The 22,892-nt window shown below is 36.9% G+C and overlaps 1 long non-coding RNA gene across 1 annotated transcript; it reads left to right on the forward strand.

Moving 5' to 3' along the window:
- Positions 1-1,041: 1,041 nt before the first annotated feature.
- On the forward strand, positions 1,042-7,451 carry LOC122230524. Its single transcript, XR_006207512.1, has 4 exons — positions 1,042-1,274; positions 2,972-3,174; positions 5,593-5,736; positions 6,722-7,451. It is a non-coding gene; the product is annotated as an uncharacterized LOC122230524 (long non-coding RNA).
- The last annotated feature ends 15,441 nt before the right edge of the window (positions 7,452-22,892 follow it).

Below are 22,892 nucleotides of genomic sequence, written 5' to 3' on the forward strand. Positions count from 1 at the left end.
CTGAAGGACATGTTTAATACGCAGACTTCTGGGCTGCACCCTAGACATGCTAAACCAGATTTACTTTTTTGTTTTAATTTATTTATTTTGAGAGAGAGAGAGAGGGAGAGAGAGAGAGAGCATGAGAGCAAGCACGGGAGGGGCAGAGAGAGGCAGAGAGAGAATTCCAAGCAGGCTCCACACGGTCAGCATAGAGCCTGAGGCAGAGCTCAAACTCACAAACCATGAGATCACGGCCTGAGCCAAAACCAAGAGCTGGACACTTAACTGACTGAGCTACCAAAGCACCCCAAACCAGATTTACTTTTTAAGCTACCAGGAAATACAAGTGCACACTCTAACTGAACTCTGTTGGCCTAGAGACATGTCTTCCCTAAGATGCCTATGTGGAATAATCATTTGAAGCCCTTATAAAAATTACGCATTCCAGAGCTCTGTCAGGCCTTCCAAAGGAAGGAGAATCTCAGGAGCAGTGGGCTGACAATAGGTATTTTTCATAAGCCATTTGCATCCCTATCCTTGCGCCATCAGATAATTTCAACCATAATCTGAGGCAGAGAAATTTCTTCTAAACTATTAGCAGTGCTTTCTTAAATAGATACAAGTACATTTTTTTTTACAGAATAATGTAAGACAATAATTATTTTCTCAACATTTTACTTTAATTATAATTACTTTCATTATTTAAAACCTTCCTAGTTTGAGAAATGTAAACTAAGGAATAATACATTCATTTGCTAAATTATATCTCCCTGAGATAATAGCCATGCAGCTAACCTGGTACAGTGTAAAATCAGCCGAATTTGTAGTAGCCAGCCCTCACTGTGACATTTGTGGACTGATGGGCATGGGAAAGTTACCCAATCTCAAGAAGAATCAACTTCCTCTTTTAAAAAAACAAAAAAGTGGAGGGATGATCACAATACCTAACGTGCAAGCTAATATATGTAGCAGAACACAGGGTGATCCAACAGAGCATTATTTACCTATGATTCTAGAATTCCAGCAAAATGACGAAAACATGGAAGGTGCACGGGATGGGGTTCCAGAGCCCCTGCTGAGATCATGATTCCTGTCTATATCAGCAGAGAGAAGACCCTTCCTCTTCAGGAGGCTGCCCAACCACTTCTGTGGGTTGGGTCTGCATTAAAGATCTGGGATTTCTATGCTTTCTCTCTGCAGCAGATAATAACCATACTGAATGCTCACTGAGAGAAAAAAAATGTATGAAGTCTAAATTTAAAACCATCCAAAGTAACTATTGCTGCTTTTAAGTATGTATTTCCATTTTTCCTAGAACTACACACTGTTTTCTTTTTTTTTTAATTAGTATGATCATTATAGTGTTCACTTACTATATCACGCACATTTTCACATTTGTTCAAATATTCTCTTAAAATATGATGGTTAATAACTGTGTAATATGTCTTACTATAATAGTTCCAATATCCATTTGAATACTCTATTATTGGATATTTGGTTTCTTGTTTGGCTATTATAAGAAGTTTTTAAACGAGTATTTTGTACACAGATCTCTGATTGCATCTTTAATTATTTTGTTAGAAGTCATTTCTAGGAGTGAGATTAGTGGGTCAAGGGAAGGAAGGTTTTCAAATCTCATGATCTATATTGCCCCCTACTACTTTTCAGAAATGTTGCCAATTTAAACTTCATCACCCTCCCTCCTACCTAAGAAGGAATCTTGGTGTATACAACACCAAAGTCTTAATTATTATTTAGTTAAAACTTTGCCTGAAAGGGGTACCTGGGTGGCTCAGTAGGTCAAGCATCAGACTCTTGACTTCAGCTCAGGTCACTATCTCACCATTTTTATGTTCGAGCCCCACATCAGGCTCTCTGCTGACAGCCTGGAGCCTGCTTGGGATTTATCTGGCCCTTTCTCTCTGCCCCTCCCACACTCATGTTCATTCTCTCTCTCTCAAAATAAATAAACTTTTAAAAGAATAAAAATTTGCCTTATGAATAAGCCCTAAGGAAATTCCTTTGAAATTTGCTATCTCTGATTACTATTGAGTTCGCTCCTGTCATTTCATGACACTGTAGTCAGTGTCTATTGTAGTTTTCTGCATATTGCCTCTGCTCCTTTTTCCAATGCAGCACCAATATTTGTTTTCAGTGATTTTTAGTCACACTGTGTATTTTGGAAATAAACCATTTACTACATTAGCTAGACAAGTGTTCCCAGAACAAAATCTGCCTCTAAATTTTGTTTAGTTTAAATAATAATTTCTGTTCTGATACATTCTTTTCCTAAAAATATTTTTGAACACTGTATTATTATCTTTTAAAACATTCAGAAAAGTTGAAAGCTTTATATAATGAATACCTAATACCTACAACCTACACTCTAAAATCAATTTTATTTGTTTTATCACATATATATAGCTAGTGGAAATAGGTTTAACTATTTATACTCTATTATTTTATAGTATCCCTTCTTGGAATTTAACCTAATGAAATAAATCACTAAACCCTAAGTGCCATTAAAAAGTAGATGTTTTTCTTCTATACATATACATATATATATATATTTTTTTTAATTGTATCCACAGCATTTAGAACAGGGCTCATCATATTGCGGCCTTCCCTGGATATTTGACTGAATGACTTTTCCAAGTGGGGAGAAACTTTTCCTGCTCTAGGACAATAAAAAAGATTCTTTTTTTTTTTACTGTGTTCTGGCCCTATGAGAATAAAATCTGTTCTGTATAAAGCAGCAAAAAATATTCTAAGAGCCAGTCAGATATAACTGGCTTGTTTAATCAGCGTGCTAAATGGCTGAAAAAGTATGCTCAAAATATTAGAAACATCAACTATCTTTTATCTACAAATAAGCAAAGGACCTGTGGATAAATTATCATAAATTCTGGAAAATGGTTTGCAGCATTTAATGACAGCATCTCATATCTGGGAGGGAATTAGAATTCAAAACATTTTCACTTCCTTCCAGAAGATGATGAGCTAATGCCGAAATGCCTGTGAAGACAGAAGAACAAAAGAAAACGTTGCAGGCTAAAATATCTGACAAGAATGGGGAAAGTGTGCCATGGATTGCAGAATTTATCTCATTGAGATGGGAACAGAAAACTGATGCATGATACTTCAAAAGAGAAAAAAAGTCTGTCATGAATCTTCTGAGTCTAGAGAGCCCGGGTGAGCAGAAATGTAGAAACAAGCTAATTACTGCCTGTCTTTTACTCCCTTAGTTAGGAACAACAGGAGGAAAGGAGCCATACAATATTTTTGACATTCTGTATTGAAAAAAAATACTTTTATTGTCCCTTTTCTCAGGAGTCTTAGAGCAAAGGTAACTCTGCCATGTGGTTGCAGTTAGAATCACTTGGGAAGCTTTTTTTTTTTTTTTTAACGTTTATTTATATTTGAGACAGAGAGAGACAGAGCATGAAAGGGAGAGGGGCAGAGAGAGAGGGAGACACAGAATCGGAAGCAGGCTCCAGGCTCTGAGCCGTCAGCCCAGAGCCCGACGCGGGGCTCGAACTCACAGACTCACAGACCGTGAGATCATGACCTGAGGTGAAGTCAGACGCTTAACCGACTGAGCCACCCAGGTGCCCCACTCGGGAAGCTTCTTAAAAAAGTCTAATGGCCAGATCCTATGTCAGACCAATGAAACCAGAATCTCTGCAGGCTTAGGGGTAGGACCAAGGGAGGCAGGTATATACAAATTTCTCCAAGTTATCTTGATGCCCAGCTAGGATTGCAAAATATTGGATGAAAGAACACAGCAAAGAAGGTGCGGAAGAGTCAAATCTGTATATAAAGTGCTAAGCTCCCTTCCAGGGTTTGCTCCTCCATGAAGATGACCATCTCATAGGGGCAAAGACAAGAAAAGGATTTCCAATGTTACCAGATTTCAGCCGCCTCTCACCTAAATGTCGGTGCGCACAGTGCTTTCTGTGGAAAATGCAGGGGGAGCTCTCAGCAGGGATGGCATTTTCCATGTGTACCTACTATAGTATATACTTTATGCTAACATGTATTTAAGAAATATCTGCTTTACATGGAACAAAATAAACCAAAACCAGAAACGAACTCAGAGAGACTCCAGGTAATACTGGTCCCTAACTTCTCTGCTTTAGATGTCCCGAGGGAAAATAAAACCCAGTATCTTGTGGTTGCCCTGAAAGAGCAGATTTTAGTTTGGGGCAGGGGGAGGAAACTTTTTTTTTTTTTTTTTTTTACCTTTTTAAATGTATCACTTTTTTTTTGTAAGTACTTTACAAATTATCTCCACTTTATAGACAAGGATTTTTTTTTTTTTTTAAGAAAAGGAAACTTTTAAAAATAGAGGTAGGATTTGAACTGGAACTGCCTGACTCTACCTTGTGCCCTTATAATTCCTATTTTCCATATTTGCTCAGCCATTCACCCATTTTTGACACTTAGAGCATTTCTAATCTTCAACCAAGATAAAACTGGTGAATAGTTTCATGTCTGTATTTTCTCCTCCATAGTTAGACTTATTCTTTCGGAATAAAATCTTGGAAGTGTGTTGCCAGAGAAGTTGCATATCTTTACGATATTCTACATATATTGGGAAATTGCTTGCCAATGGGGTTTGTAAAGTTGACAATGCCTCCCAAAATATATGATGGAAAAATCTCAAGAGTATTCATTTATTTCCAATGTAATAGGTGAAAATGATATTTAATCTCATTACCTAATTTCCATTTGGTTTATTGATAAATTGGTACATTTTCTCATATGTTTTGGGGGGTGATTTATATATTGGAAACTTGATATATAAACTTTGATATGATTTTCTTTGTAGAATTTTTCATAGTTAAAACGAATATTTTTGTAGCATTATGTTTAATGCTTGTCTCTCCTACTAGATGGTAAGCCCCTTGAGGGAAGATGTCATACTTGTTATATTCAATGTTGACTTCTGGTGCCTAGCATCATGTCTGGTATATAATATATATTAAAGTTATTCATAAATAGAAATATTTATTTACCCTCCACATCTACTAGAAGAATCTATACAGTCTATTACATTGTTGTTAATGTTGTCTTATGGTGTTTATTTTATTGTTGTTTTTATGGTTTAGGATAGTGCAAAGGCAGGCACTGACCATCACAAAGTAATGTATTCCGGATGGAATTAACACTGGAGAATCAGAGAAGAAAAAAATAACGCAGTTGAAGGGGATGGGAATGATCTAGGAAACCTTCCTAGAAGAGATGGATTTCTTTACTACCAAAACCTTTGCATATGAAGGAGAGAGTTTTATGGTACTCGTTTTGTTGGGGGTCCTGCTAATAACCTTTAATAAGAGGTAATGGACCCAAGTGAAACAAACTGCACTCTCTAGGTTGTAATGAACTTCTAATCAGCTCAATTAACATGATGGTTTTAATTTGTAACACAACTAATGGTTTAGAGTCTGATTTCTTGGAGACCCACTTGCCTCTAAGATGTGACACAACAATGAAGAACAGCTAAAGCACTCTGGGAGTGTCTAAATACTGTATTTACTCATTGTATTTCCAGTCCCTTCCTTTCCCACAATTATAAAGAGAAAATTAAAAAATATTTTTCCTCCACAGAAATAATCCTGGCAAGCCACTTTTGTTAGAACAACAACCAAGAGGAGATTTGGAGTGACTTTTTATCGTTTTCTTAACACCAGTCCAGTGAAGAACCCAACTGGTGGTAGTATGCATCCAGGCCAATGTTCCAAACTATTTGAGGTTGCCCTTTTCTGTGGAAATAAATATTATGATTATTTTAAAAATCCTAAAGGAAACTATGATGCGTATGTCTGAGGCAAACCATTCTTGTCACACCCTGCTGGTTCCCATGAGCTGAGAAGCATCAGAATAAATTGCCCATTGTCACTGACTGTGGAAAGTCTGATTAGCTCTCTAGCAATTTGATCTATAGAAATAGCCCTTCCTTCCTATCTCAGCACCCTCTCTTGGAAACAGCAGCTTGCTGTTCTGTTCAGACTCCACTGTAATTTTTTTTTTCAACCAATTCCCATGGGATTCTGATGCTTTTGAATAAGTAAAGGCACCAAAGATTTTCAAAAAGAACTACTGAACCTGACAGGGGCTTCTTGACTCGTAGCTATCAGACCTGAAGTGAGAATTCCCCTTTGACCTTTCAGAACAATTGTAAATTATTTCCCTTTCCTTCTTCTTTCCTTCCTTTCTCCTTCCCTTCTTTCTTAGCCCATTAGCATATATTTTCAACAAGTCCATGCAAATAAAATGAAAACAAAATTGGGAACCACCACCAATAATTTCAGTATTTTGGCAAAGCATTTCATATATTAGTGATTAATAAACCATATATTTCACAATGCCCAAAAGTTACATATGATACCAATGTTTATTCAATTGATTCTAAAAGAATTATTAAAAACAATTTGTAATCTTTGGGAACTTCACTATCCAATATAGTAGCTACTGGCCAAATGTTGCCATTTAGCACTTGAAATATAGCTAAACCAAACTGAGTTGTACTGTAAGTCCAAAATGGGGTTTTCTAAGTGTAAAACTGTAAGTGTAACTGTGAGTGTAAAAGTGGGTTTTGAGGACTTGCTATGGAAAACATGTGAAATATCTCGTTATTTTTGTACTGACTGCATGTTGAAATGGTAATAGTTTCTATAAATATTCAAATAAAATATGTAATAAAATTAATTTTACCTATTTATTTTTCCCTTTTTAGAAAGGTGGCTACCAGAGAAATTTAAAATTGAATATATGAACTGCATCATACTCAGAGTGGCCCGCACTGGGGTGCAAACACTTAGGATCCAGCACTGCTGGAGCTGACCACTAACAGGATGAGTACAACACAGCCCTGTGTCTTGCCTCCCCCAGATGTCCAGACCTCTGCACAGCAGCAGCAGGACAAGAGAGAATTATGCAGATAAACACCTGCTGGCCAATTCAAGAGCCCGACCCTTAGGGGGAGAACACTAGACTAAGGGGGCAAGTCTCTCATTCCCCATTGTCCTACTGCCCCAGTCCTAGTTCATATCATCTCTTCCACAGCCAACATCTGAGACTCCAGGGGCAACTGACTTGTCATAGTTGGAGCCCCAACTCTTCCATCTTAAACTCTACTCTTTGACCGACAACCTTTTTTGGAAGGGGCTTCAAGTAGGAATTTTGGTAGTATTCTTAGAATTTTTAAAAAGAAAAATCTTCAATAGTTATTGATAACTTATGCAAGTATGGTTGAATATGAATTTAGTGTTATTTGAAAGTCTTTGCCATTGGGAAAACAAATCGTCAAACAACATTTCATCAAAGTGAGATTCTGATGTAGCAGAAACAACTCTAAGTTACTTACAATGCATATTACAGGGCCCTACCACCAGGAATAATGATTAATAGACCACAACCAAGAAAAAGGAATCTCAATTTAAACATCTTTACAGTTATTCCTATAAATAAAATATGTGATGCAAATCACCTCTTGAAGCTATTATTTTTTTAATTATTCTGTTTTTAAATATTACTTATACATTTAAAATTCTTTATTTCTTTTTTTTTAATTTTTATTTATTTTTGGAGAGAGAAAGACAGAGTGCAAGCGGGAGAGGGGCAAGAGAGAGAGGGAGACACAGAATCAGAAGCAGCTCCAGGCTCTGAGCTGTCAGCACAGAACCCGATGTGGGGATTGAATCCATGAACTCTGAGATCACGACCTGAGTCAAAGTCAGATACTTAACCAACCGAGCCACCCAGGCATCTCTAAAATTATTCAATAAAAAGTACTTAATACCTATGTTATTCTATTATTTTTCTGATTATAAATCCTTAAAATATTCCATAATATTTTCTGCAGATATAAATTCTTAAGTTTAGAAAGATTGATTTTTTTGAATCCCAAAAATTAACCAGTCCCTGGAAATATAGTCAATAGGAATTTCTTGGAATTTCTTGGACTTATACCATGTAAACTGCCACCCATCTTGTCTACCTACAGGTATACTGAGGAGAGAAAGACTTAAAAAAAAAATCAGTGGTTATGTGGAATGAAAAGTGAAATACTTCAGACAGCAAAATATGTCATTACTGCGCACGCAAATCCTAGTTAACCTGGAGCCATGTCATGTGACACAAGGAAGCAATAGTCCATCAGCTTTAGCTTGTCTGCATTCTGGTTTGGGCTCATCCACTAACAGTGATGTGGGCACCTGTGGCCTCAGCTAAAAATTAGAGCTGGTAGACAAGATGAGTCAAGACATCCTTTGGGTTCTGACAGTCCAGGATTTTAATCTATACTAGCAAGGCTATGGGCCTGTCAGGAGAGAATCAAGACCGGATTGTTTTGGCAAGATTTAGAGCATCTCAGAGACAAATTTGTGTGTGGTCACCTTATGGAACAACAAGAAATACTGTAGGTAGAACTGTGAGGTTTCTAGAACACTACAGCTGCTGCAGAGTAAGGATGAACCGTGGGTCTTGGAAAGGTCACAAGGCAGCTATGTTATGACTGAGGATGAGGCCACTGAGAGGAGGTTTCTAAGCTGGGCTGGCTGGATTGGGGAGAAGACGTGAGGGCAGGGTCTCTCCCTGGACCATCACAAGGCAGACTGCTCCTCATGTCCACCTCATGAGGACCACCATTTACACAGCACAGAAACAGGGAGACATGTGTGACATACGTTTACATCTCCGTGGGAGAGTACCTTTTATGTTTTTTATTATTTTCAAAAGAAAACATCAGAAAAGCTGGTCAAACCAGCTGTCTTCTGAGGAAACAATCAGAGTTCAGGGAGCAAGGATGGCAGTGAAGAAGGAAAAGTCAGAGGGTGAGGTATTTGTCTCCCAATATAAATTGTGTGAAGTTTCTCAAAACTTACATTATAAATAAATGATATTGTACTAATGCTTTTCTTTTTTCTGCCTTCTCTGTTGGCTCACCATGAGACTTCAGGATCACTGTTCCTCAGCCTTCTGCCGTGCTGTTTCTCTCCTCTGGCTGTCCAGGTTCAGAATAAAAGATCTGGCCTACATGGTAAATCCTGCCAGATGCAAAGGCAAGGACTGTTATGTTAGTGGAATATTTAATAAACCTCAAAGCTCACTGGCCAAGTTCCCGGAAGATCAGTTTCATTCCTGAAATCTCTTTTTACCTTGATCCCAGCTAATTATATTTTTCAACTAAATAGTGTGGACCCATATCCTATGCAGTCTCTTCACCGTATAAGGATATACCTCACCTCTGAAAGCTTCTAATTTATATGTATTACTCCTTTCTGAAGTATTCTTGAGAAACCTGTCTTCTCTCATGTTTGAATTCAACAATAGTACTAAAATAACTAACTTCTATAGATTGCTTCCTGCAGTCAAAGCACTCCTCAAAGTGCTTCACGTTGTTTATTTACTCATTAATCCTTATAATTGTAGGTAGTATTATCATCCCATTTTACAGATAAGGAATCAGACATCAAGAGACATTAAGTGACTCATCCAGAGTCACACAAAGACTAAATGGCTGAGTCACTCCATGAAATGTTACTCTTGCACACAAATATAAAAGTCCACGATGGTGCCATGTAACAGGTATTTGACATGGAAGAGAGAGAACGGGCTTTGAAGGCAGAGGGACCTGGCTTCAAATAAAAATTCAGCCATATACTTTGAGGCCGAAACTTTTTTTTTCCTTTTCACTCCATATATATATATACATTACATTATAAATAAATGATATATATATATATACACACACACATATATATATAGTCATATATATATAGTTATATATATATACACACATATATATACTTATGCATATATATGTGTATATATACTTAAATATATATTTATATATTTACATATATATATTTATATATACTTATATATTTATATAAATACTTATATATGTATATATGCATATATATTTATATAAATAAATATAAATATAATATAAATATATATATGTATATATAAATATATAATATATAAATATATAAAAGATATATAAATATATATACATATATACATATATATGAATATACATATATTTATATATATACATATATATACGTATATATTTATATATACGTATATATATTTATATATGTATACTTCTATATATTTATATATGTATACTTCTATATATATTTATATATGTATACTTCTATATATATTTATATATGTATACTTCTATATATATTTATATATACATATATATTTATATATATTCTATATATATTTATATATATGTATGTATAAATATATATATATTTATATATATACATATATATATTTATATACATATACTTAAGCATATATATAAACATTTATTCATTTTTGAGAGACAGAGAGGGACAGAGCATGAGCGGGGGAGCGGCAGAGAGCGAAGGAAACACAGAATCCAAAGCAGGCTCCAGGCTCTGAGCTGTCAGCACAGAGTCCAACACGAGGCTCGAAATCAGACTGCAAGATGATGACCTGAGCTGAAATTGGATACTTAACTGACTGCGCCACCCAGGCACCCTTCTTTTCATTTCTAACAATGGACCTAATTCTTAAAAATGTAATGTGAGGGTCAAAACTAAGGTATGAGAGGTATCTGGTACACTGTAGTTGTTGACGTTATCATTATTTTTTCAAGTTTATTTATTATGCGAGGGACAGAGAAGGCATGAGTGGAGGAGGGGCAGAAAGAGAGGGAAAGAGAGAGAATCCCAAGCAGGGCCCATACCTTTAGCACCTAGCCCAATGTGGGGCTCAAACCCACGAAGCATGAGATCATCATCTGCCTGAGCCAAAACTAAGTCACTAGCTTTACTGACCAAGCCACCCAGGCGCCCCTTTGTTGATGTTATTATTAAAATTAGTGATCTAAAACTATTGGTCCCTATTTTTCTTTCTACTGCAAGGAGGTTTCGGCCATTCCCCCTCTCCATGAATGTGTGGTGAGGCAGCATCCTGGATAGGTGCAAGCAGTGGGAAGGGGCCATGCCAGGGCACAGCCTATGTCTGAGATTCCCAAGACAAGCTTTGTTCGCTGCATGGAAGAATGGCTGGTTAAGTTAATCCCAGGGTTGCATTCTCAGTAATGATACATCTCGGGCCATCGATCCATGGCTTTATTTTCAAGCTTATTTAAGCAGGAGCTATAAAAAGCAGAGCATAACACACATGCAATATGGAATTGAGTCTCACCTTCTCACTCCACTAATTCTCTCAGATAGCTACTTATTTGTTCTTATTTTAGGAAGCAGAACCCAATAAATTAACAGGTTTGGGACATTTTTTAGGGTTATAATTTTCCACATAATGATAAAAATGGTTCTGTGTAGAAAAGCCATCTTGCTAGTGAGAACCCAGAGCATTTCTGGAATAGCGTACCGGAAAGAGAAATCAGCATTTCTCCTTGAGGCAATTCCCTGTGACATTATAGCAGCTGTGCATTTTCTAGAAATAGTAAAATACACCTTTGCAAAAGTAGAAATGGTTTTAGTTTTCTTTTATCAATAGGCTGTAGGATTAAATGTATAAGGCCTATGCAATGTGAGGGGAATTATCAACATAATTTGCTATAAGGAACAAGGGAAACTAAAACCTTCGCCATAAAGGAAAGCCTCTTTCCTTCTTCCTCTTCCCTCCACAGAGCTGCTGCAGTAAGCAAGAATGGCAGTGTGTGTCTGGGCATCCAGGATGGGAGGTGGGGCCCATGTGCTGGCCCAAGTGCATGGAGAACTAGGAGAACTGTGTTTTCTTCTCACACCTGCCTTAGATATTCCAGGAGCTTTCATGCAATTAATTTAAGCTCGAGGAACCCTATTTTCTTCTTTGGTTGAAGGTGGGGGGAGGTGCACTATAGCAATTTCCCCAGAAAATATTATCTTATTTTTGAATTAAAAAAAAAAAAGCTTTGTATAAAAACGGTAAGGTTTATAATGTAAATTTTAAGTACATTTGAAAGGAAAAAAATCTAAAATAGTAGAGCTTCAAATAAATTGATTTCTTGAATTCCACAACACAGGACTAAGTTATTGGTTCTAAATTTTAAGACAAAGTTCTTAAAGTAGGTTGTTGGTGACAAAAACAAAAACAAAAAAAAAAACAAAAAAAAATCTCTTGAGTAGGATTTCAGCTATATGACATATCAAGCTGGCACTTGTGAAAGCCTGGGTGAATCAGATCCTAGAACACTTGCCTGTTCATAGTAATTCCTACACAGCTTATGAGGGTTTTCGACTGTACACATTATGTGAAATGCATATTTTAAGAGCTTTACAGAAGTCAGGAGAATTGGCTTCTGTTTCTCTGTATTTAACATTCTAAAAGTTCTTACACTGGAAATAGTCTGAGAAATCTCTTTGGAACTATATTTCTCAACTTCTAAATTTTTTTCTGTGTATTTATTTTTGAGAGAGAGACAGAGAGAGAGAGAGAATATGAATGAGTGGGGGAGGGGCAGAGAGAGAGAGGGCAACACAGAATCTGAAGCAGGTTCCAGGCTCCAAGCTGTCAGCACATAGGCTGGCATGGGGCTCAAACTCACAAACCACGAGATCATCACTTGGACCGAAGTCCGACACTTAACCGACTGAGCCCCCCAGGCGCCCTCAATTTCTAAATAATCAAGACTATCATCAGCCAACTCTAAGTTTTATATTCCTTCATGCAAGTTTAAAAACATACATGTATGCTATTGAAACTGATTTTTTTCCCCAAAATTCATTTCATGAACCAATATGTTTGTTTCTAAAAGAAAAATAATGTTTATTTCCAGGATTTTGGCAGAAACAAATGTTAGCTTTGGGGCTGTTCAGACAGTCAAATGTTTTCAAGTGTTCTTGTTTCTTTATATTGGGGGAGCACCCCCTGGTGGAAAATTGTGAAAATGTTTGCCACGTGTTTTGACTTGCATTCAATAGGCAGATGCATTTTAAAAATATTATGTTTACACAAAGCACACCTCAAGCCATGTTTTCCAAAGTTAATGTCTTCAAAAATCCCTTCACTTCCTCCTAATCATCAAGACAATACTTCGAATGTGCTCCTTTGCTTTAAATGCTGCAGAGAAGCAGTTGGGGATGTTGTAGTCCCTGAGTAACTGGAAAGGATTGACTTATCCTTATTGCTTATCATAGCTATTATGGGTTGAATTATATCTCCCCAAAATTCCTATGGTAAAGTCCAAATCTCCAGTACCTGAGAACGTTAACTTATTTTGAAATAGGGTGAATGCACATGTAATCATTTATGATGAGGTGATACTGGAGTAGGGTGGGCTTCTAATCCATTATGACTGGTGGCTACAGAAAGGAGAAATTTGGACACACACACACACAGGGTGAACGCCATGCAAACATGAAGACAGAAATTGGCGTGACCCATCTATCTATAAGCCAAAGATTATCAGAGACGTCCAGAAAACTATGAGAAGCTAGGAAAGAGATATGAAACAAATTCTCCCTTGGTGCCCTCAGAAGAAACCAATCCTGCTAACACGTTGATTTGGAATTCTAGCCTCCAGAATGGTGAGATAATACTTTTTTTATTATTTAAGCCATCAATTTTTGGTATTCTGTTATGGCAACCCTAGCAAGCTAATCTTCCTTTGAATGCAACTGTTGGGACTCCTCTCCCCATACCACCTCTCCGAATATAATCAGTTTGAATCGTCTAACTCCTTCCCATGGATCCCTGGCTATCTGTCCTTGAAAACACTGAAGACAGAGATAGAAGGCTAATGACAAACCAGGTGCTGGGCAATATCACCAATCTCCCAAGTCCTAAGTGGCTCTTCCTAAAACCATGGCTTAGCAATAATTATGTAGAGTCAAAATTATTTAATAGCAAAAAACCAAGAGCTCCTTATACTTATGTTCCTAATAAGATGGGTATGGTTATTCCAACAGGCAAACAAAATAAAACAGAATAATGGTGACAGATAAGTCACCTGGAATAGCTGTACTGGTTGGAGTTTCCTTGAAAATTATCCTTTATCTGTCCTCAATAGAATGGTCACGAATCTCATCTTCTACCATACAAGACCATGATTCCCCTACCCAAGAGACTGTCCTCCATACTGTTCCCCAAACACACTAAGGTCTTTTCTCCATTTGATTTGCTCATTGTACAACCTTTATCCCCAGTGACATTCAGCCCCACCTTTTATATGAAATCTTCCCCAACTGAACTAATCGCTATTAATCTCTAAATTTCTGTGAGATTTGTTGACTATACTGCATCATTACTCAGCCTTGGTGGACTTCCTTCCCAAATAAAATAGTTAAGCCTGAGAAAGACAACTACAATTATTTTCTATTTCAAAGGTACACTTCACGCATACGCTATGAAGCTAACCATACAGTGGGTAAGCAACACAGGCTTACGTTTGAGAGTAACATGAATAATTTCTGATAATTTTGATGGATATCTCTGTCCCCAAATCATACACAAACATGTGAATAATGACTTTAGAGTTTGAATAATATTTTCATTTGTATTATGTCATGGAATCTCCCAGCAACTCTGAGAGATCAAAATTCTTACAGGAGCACTGATTGTTTGGGATTAGGTGATAGTCTAAAAAAGCTCAGGAGTGTATTTCCAGCCTATGGTGTTCAGGAGATGGTGTTTTACAGAAAATTCTACTCAGAGAGGAACTTGCAAACCTTTGAAAGTTTGGAGGTCCCCCCTCACCTTTTTTTCCCCTTCTTCCTTTCATTTAAACTCCCGGTTAATGAAACTCCAGCCTATGATCATTCACACAACTATGCAGATTACACTTCCATTTTCCATCACACAATTTTAAACAACCCCCCAAAGAAAGAAAAATAAAGCTGTGCCTTCCTTTTTTTTTTTTTTAATGATGAAACAAATCACAAGGAGAAAGAACCATCTAACAAAACTGCCGTTTCTACTCTAGCAAAATGCTGAGCTGCCTGCTGCTACCAGCCAGCTTGATTAAGGTGTCATCCCTCCTCTTTGTTTATATTTATTATTTTTGGAGGATTTTTCTCCCTTTAGTGTTTGTGTATCTTTTCCCATTTTTTAAAAGTCATGAATCATAGTTTGATTTACAACCTTTCTCAAGGGAGATAGGCAACTCTAATGAGGGAGCAGCCAGCAAGCGTAATTAATACCCGACAGACATTTTGCCACATTAGCATGCTGTATCCTGGGCTGGGAAAGAATGGAGTTATGTGCACAGGGCTGTGTAGTCATGCACCCAGGGCCTCAGCAGTGGTCAGTGCTCCAAAGTGGAGCCGGTGGGTGCAGAGAACCATGATCTCACTGGTCAGGCAAGGAAGACTGGGAACACAGAGAGGTGAGAGTGGCAGAGAGCCGGGTGGGGAGGATGGGCAAGGTGCATCAGGGAGGGATGTGGAGACAGAGGCGCTGCGTGTGGCTGATGGATCACTTCCATTTAAAACACAAAAATAAGGCAGCTTGCCAGAGCAGTTTGGGCCAGTTTCATTAAAACTCTTCATTCATCATACTGGAATGAGGCAGAATTTGTTATTGTGCTGATGCAGGCCTAGTATCAAACCTCTTCCAATACTGGGTGGAGACGCAGAGAGAGCAGAGTGGTAGGTAGAGAAGGAGAGAGAAAAATGACTGAACCCAGAATGTCCTGGCATTTGTCCCATCTCCACCTCAGCTCTATATCCAAGAGACCACGGGCATGTGGAAAAGGCCCAGGACCTCGACACAGTGAAGAACCAGAACCCTGGCCCCTAACTCAAGCCAGCCCCCTGGAATAAAATAATCAGAATTAGTTTGTCATCAGTCTGGTTTCTCTTTAGAGATATTATGGGGGAGCACCTTCATTTCCATATGTTGCCTTCACATGATCATGGAAGGTCAAGATTCCATTATGCACAGAAATGAATATAAAGCGTGTGTGTGTGTGTGTGTGTGTGTGTGTCACACACATCCATGTCTGTTTGTGTTCTTGTCCTGCCCTAAGACTAAGCTCTGAGATAAAATTATGGAAAGAGTAAAGATGATAGCATCCCCAAATGGTCCCAGTTATTTTTCATTGCCTTCTCTACAAAGGCAATTCTTTTTTGTTTTTAAATACCTTAATGGGTCAAGTACACTCGGGGTCAGATCACAGTGTAAAAAGGGCCAGCGTTAACAGTTGGGTCTGGCTCATACAGACATTTCCCTGGACCTGATTACACAGAAGAGGAAAAAACAAAAACAAAAACAAAAAAGCACTTCACAAGAAAGGCCTGACCGCTGTTTCTCATGCATCACTTGCTGTGTCCCTGGCCACGCTATGCCAATCTTTCCCAGGTACAATACTCACCCTGAGATATTTCTGACAGTCAGATTATGAAAGCTTATGTAGTAACGTTGTAGGTGCTATAAAATGAACAAAATCCCCCACAGCTGTGAGGACATGACTGGCAGTGATGTTGCAAGATGAGGAATGAACTGCATACATCAAACTTGTCTCTGGTCTTTTGATGGATTCTTTGTCTGCCTCCTGACGATGCCAAGACTCTGCATCGGGAGCCAACGCTCGGGCACAAGCTAACAGAGAGCCTGCATTGTTGAGTGACACAGATCACTTCTGTGGAGGGCTGCTACTTTAATGGTTTGTTTTCCAGGGTTAGCGTTGGCAACACCACAGAATCAACTTCTCAGCTTGCATTACTGACCAGAAATATGGCATCTCATATGAAATATGAAGAGCTATTTAAATTGTGCTCTCATTTTGTTCCTTAAAAATGCCCTCATCATCCATTCATTTACTCATTCAGCAGCCACGCTATTTCTAAGGACGGGAGGACAAATTCTAGGCAATGGAGATGCAGAGATGAGTAAGATACAATTCTCTGCCAACGGTGCGCACAGGAGCTACGTTTACAAATAACGTATCTGTGGTAAGTGACATTAGAATGATACAGCTTCAGTGCTAGAGGGATTCAATGAAGGAGACAAAGTGCTGACAAAATAGATTCTCACATGAACACAGACACACACATACACACAGTCTGCCAGAGTTTTTGTTGTTATAACTATGGATTTGGCTTTAAATACTAAGAGCAAGCGGGCTGCAAATTATTTTCAACACTAAAATGGTGAACTAAGCTCCACTGAATATTCAACCTCATTTTAGCCCAGCATTTTATTTTACTTTTTACCATTCGGCCTTTTCAAACCCTGAAGTCCAACCATCTCTTATGAGACTCACCTAAGCAACCTGCCTCCTTCCTGTTCCCTGGGGTAGAGCTATTGATGAATGGCCAATAGAGGGCAAGCAAGGGGAAACACTAGAAACAGAGAGCCTGGGTAATTATTAAACTGAATAATTGGCTTCTGCAAATATATGAAAGTTGATTGTATGTATAAACTAGTTAACAAAAAAAAAATGCATAGATCTGTAATAAAAATTATAACATTCAGAATAGGTAATTTGATGACCTGGAAATATGCCCTAAAAGTTAAATGTTAAAAACAAAAGTTATCCTTCATCCAATGTCAACTGATTAATTATAAACTCACTGAAGCCTAGAATAGCTCGCTAACAGGAAAGCAGTGGCTTCATCAGTTTTCCCTATCATTGTAAAAAAAATAACTAAATAACCATAAAAGTGTGGAGCTTCCATGTAAAGTCTTCCTGGCCCATCATCAAGCTGCCCAAAAAATATATCTACTTGTCTTGCTGAACATAACCTCAACTATTTCTTATTTATTGTGGCTGGGAGGCTAGAAATGCTATAAATAAATCTGAAGAAAAAACCCAAGCTTTACATTAGCTAATGGTTGTAACCTTCTTAGAATTTCCACTTTGGTCTTTGGTGATGGTACTTTTATACATATCTAAACATTTTAATCAAAGAAAAATAGATGAAGTTCCATTTTCTCTAGTCTTTCATAGTTAGCCCTCAAAGAAAAAAAAAAACTAGTACTCACTGAAATGAATAAGACATAGAGTAAGAAAGATAGGATATAGTTTAGAGAAAATATGCTGAGGTAGTATATTTGAGACTATTAAATTAGAGTTCCTTTTGGAAGAATGGGGAAGTTTGGAAGAATTTGGAAGAATTTGGAAGAATTTGGAAGAATTTGGAAGACTGGGGAAGTTACAGGACCCAGGGATAAAGGAGAATTAACATAGTGTGTATTCAGTCTCTGTAATGTTCCAGGAGCTATGTTACCTCACTGACCCCTTTGTGATATTTTATATTATTATTTAAGGGGTTTTTTTTTTAAGTATAGTTAACACACAATGTTACAACAGTTTCAGTTGTACAATAGTTTTTGCACTTCTCTAGATGTTATGCTCTGCTCAGCGCAAGTGTATCTACCATTTGTCACCATGCAACATTTTACAATATCAGTGACTATATTCTCTATGTTGTACCTTTTATTCCCTTGACTCACTCATTCCATAACTGGAAGCCAGTATCTCCCACTCTTTCACTCATTTTGCTTTTTTTTCCTTCACTTTGAAAAAAATATATATATTTTTTAATAATATTTTAATAATATTTTAATATTATTAATTATTATAATTATTATAATAAATAATTACTTAATTATTATTAATTATTATAATTATTAATATTATTATTAAATATTTAATAATTTTAATATATATATATTTTTTTTCAAAGTAGTCTCCACACCCAACATGGGGTTCAAACTCATGACTCCATAATCAAGAGTTGCATACTCTACCAACCGAGCCATAGAGGCACCCCTTTTTTTTTGATGTTTTTTTAAAAGATAGGTATCATGATCCATTCAGTAGGCAAGAAAAATGAGGCTTAGAATGTTTAAGTAATTTGACTAATTTTCATAGGTAGTGGATGATAAAATTGAAGTAAAACTTCAGTCTTACAGACTCCCCCATACAGTGCTTCATATTAGAACACATTGTTTTAACTTTCTAACTGTTTTCCTATATTGGAGGCATCAGGAAACACTACAAACCCCTGCATAGTCCTGAAGAATGTAGTTTACACACTGAGGATCTGTAAGTGGGCAGGTTTGATGTATACGATCTACCAGGATGCAAGCTGCATATTCAAGAAACACAAAGGATTGATTTATTACAGTGGAGATGTGTCAAACTTCCTTCAGAAAATCCTTGTTAAGAGGAAGTTTTCATTTCATTCTGAACTACTTTTATTTGGATTGGCAATCTTATCTCAGTACTTTTGAGTTATTTCTCAACTCAATAAACTTCAAATCATTCTACAGCCAACAAAGAAGACCAATCTTTTAAATAAGTTGAGAGGCAGTATCTCCTTTTACCCTGGGTTCAAATTTCAGCACTGTCACCTCCTAGTTTCATGACCTTGGAGAAGTTACTGAAATTCTCTGTACCACAGGTTCCCTATCTATAACATGAGAATAATATTAGCATACCTACCTCAAATGTTTGTGCTAAAATACATGCATTAATATATGTAAAGTGCTTAGGGGCACCTGGGTGACTCAGTCAGTAAAGGGTCCAACTCTTGATCCTGACTCAGGTCATGATCTCATGGTTCTTGGGATCAAGCCTCCCAACAGGCTCTGCACTGACAGTAAGGAACCTGCTTGGGATTCTATGTCTTCATCACTCTTTGCCACCACTCCCTCACACTCGCTCTTGCAAAATAAATAAATACGAAAAAAAATTTAATATATATGCAAAGTGCTTAAAAGAGTTTGTGTTACCTGGCTAGTGTTATAAAACATCTTGCTATTACTATACCGATAATATAGATAAAGCATATAGCCCAAGGCCTTGCCATTGAGCTCAGTTTCAATAATTCTTAATTTCCTTTCCTCAGATGAAAGCACAGAGTAGCTCTCTCATAGAGAAATTTAGCTGAATTAAACTCACTACATGCTCAGTGTGCTCTATATTTCTCCCAGTCTTCAAATTCCCCCATATCCCTGCCTTAGATGTTTACTACCTTTGAGAGAAATATACACTCTTATTCACACATGGCCCCGAATATTCCCAAGATTCTAATTAGTGTTATTCATAGGTTCATCCTGGAGTTATGACGAATTAACTTTATGATAAAAATAGTAAATCAGTATAAATGTCTTAAATTTGAGTGTGAATTTGATGTAGATATATATATGTATATACATATATGTAAATTTAGACAGATATGTAAAATTAGACAGATATATGTCTATATGTGTAATATCAGACCTTCCGAGTCAGGAATTATCCTAAATCCTACTTCTTTCCCTTTGCCCTCTGATGGTTAATACTTATGTAACAAAAGACTAGCCAGGCTCGGTTGGGATATTTCCATTCTAAAGCTTTTTAAAATTATGAAAATTGTGTGAATATATTTCCTTGAGCTGAAATCTTTCCCCTGTCTGTTTATTGGCCCTCGATCTACCTTCTAAAGAAATGGTAAAGATCATTCGTGTGGTGGTGTTGGTAGTGGACGTTGTGGTTCACTTCTAGATCTCCATCCACAGGATGAAAACATCCATTCCCTTGCTCAGTCTTTCTCACTACGGTATCAATTGAAATCTCTGTCCACATTCATGACCCTTCTTTGAGGACAGCCTTTGTCAGATGACTAGCCTGTGCAGGGGCATAAAGTCCTGGCCCCACGTGGGGTCAGCTGAGGCTACTGCTGCAAATGACTTGTGTCTCAACCCCTCCTTAGGCCTAGGCACATGTCCCCATCTCCCCATAGGTGTTGATCTCATATAGCATTTCTAATAAACTTTGATCTCTGTTTCAGAATCTGTTTCTTAAGAAACTGTACATGCAATAGTGTTTCCAGGATTTAAGTTTAAGTTGCATTGTTTCCAAAATATATCTTCTTCATTCATTTTTTTCACTCATTCATTTTTTTCATCATCCATTCATTCACCTCAGTCACCCATTCACACATTTCTTTGTTCAACAAAAATATTCTGAATAAGTTTGCCATACATGTTTAAGGTCACATGCTGAGTTCCATAGGGATAGAGAATGTACAAACACAGTCCTCTCCCGACCTTTATCCTAGCATAGCTTATTATTGAGCAGTCAGGATTGAACAAGTACAAAAGAACACCAATAACAATAATACAAGAAAGAGTAGAGGAGGAAGAAAGGGAAGGAAGGAAGGAGATACACACCTAAGTGAGTACATTTACTACTGAACATCTTCGTAGGGTGGTGTGTGTATGTGTGGTAATTACTTAAAGAAATAATTCCCCAATACTTTACTTTTGCACTACATCATATTATGGGCAATAGTTTACTTTTTCCTCCACTCATGCCATTATGTTTCTTCCCACTTACAACTTCTTATGAATTCTATCTTTTCTGTATGCAACCTTATCTACCTAGCTTCCTAGCCTCTTAGAAGTGTCAAGTGTTTCAAATTTGATTTTATACTTGAAGGATCTTGACACCTTTCTTTTCCTCAAGCTTCCTACTAATCCACTTTCTCCCTTTGTTTTTTTTTTTTTTTCTTTTTCCATCACGTGAATTTTGCAGAGAAAATTATATCACCAATAAAAAGAGGGAGAGGGTGGTAGGAGGTCAGGCCTTAAATTTCTATTCAACTCTCTCAGAAAATTGTGGTAAGCTACTGTAGTCTTTCACTGAAAATAGTTTAGGATTAAAATCCAGTATTCATTAAACATTTTGCAATTTTAGTAAAGTAAACTAACACTGAAAACAGAAACTAAGCTATCTCTGTGGACAATAAAACTTTCATCCATGTAAAAAGTTCCAAGTATAAATTGATAAAAAAAAAAATGAATGGATAAAACAAAATAACTCTCCAAAATCAAACAAAATTTTAAGTATTATTGGCAGCATTACTGTTAAAATGTAATGAGATATGAAATATTAAGTATAAATCATAATTGTCAATCATTCAACTACTTTCTACTGAGCTCAAGATCACAGGTTTGCCATCAAGGGCAAGAAAAACTACAAAACAAAGATGTCCAGGGAATGTCTACTGACAATCATTCACAAATCCAAAAGGAACTTACAACTATTACTGAATCAGTCAATGAAGGATCACAGGTGCTTCTTACTTAGTATGACTGCAGGTACCAAGTAGTCACTTGACAAATATTTGTTTGTTTATGAATGAATGAATGAATGAATGAATGAATTCCCTCTTGACATATAGGTATATGCCACTTCAAATACACTAACCAACAAACTCAAAGCTCAAATCCAGTAAGCTTTTCTCCTACAGTTCTAACCTTTCCTTTCCCCTAATATTTTCCATAGTATTCACTGACATGCTTTCCAATTATGTGTCCGATTGTGTGTCTGGAAACAATCTGGAGTAGAGGACATGATATTTTAAATTACATTTATTTTAAATGAAACAATATTTTAACATTTCATTATTTCATTATCATCTTGATTACTGAAGTGGCTGTTGTGAGAGAGTTGTTTCATATTTTATTTGACCAAATTCAAATTAAAGAATCATTAAGATATAACATAATGAGATAGCCTTAAGGGACTGTAGGGAGGTGAGTAAGAAGAGAAATAAATACAATAAAGTGCATATTTTCAAAATGCTTGAATAGGATGATACCTATGATTTGGGCTGTCACATAAAATGATGGAGCCAACAGGGTATTGTAAAAATTCCATTGCAAAAAGTATCCCCAATTAAATTTTTTGGTCTATAAAACTAGTGATAGTATTCCCCTCCCCCAATAATAATCCTTCTTCTGAAATATTACCAACATACATCTTATAAACCACTATCGGACTTTTAATTTTCTTCACAAAAAAGACTTTTTGGATTTGGCCCCTGATTTTGCATCTTCATTATCTTCCTTTTCTGGCTTCCTATCCATTTCAAACCGTGTTAAATTACACTTAATTCAGAATATTTTCCTCCTTGAGGGAAATTTTAATTTAACATCCAAGATACCATATTGCACTGGGTCATGACTCAATATATATT

This window comes from Panthera tigris, chromosome C2, assembly GCF_018350195.1.
Source record: "Panthera tigris isolate Pti1 chromosome C2, P.tigris_Pti1_mat1.1, whole genome shotgun sequence".
In the NCBI taxonomy this organism is placed as follows: Eukaryota; Metazoa; Chordata; class Mammalia; order Carnivora; family Felidae; genus Panthera; species Panthera tigris.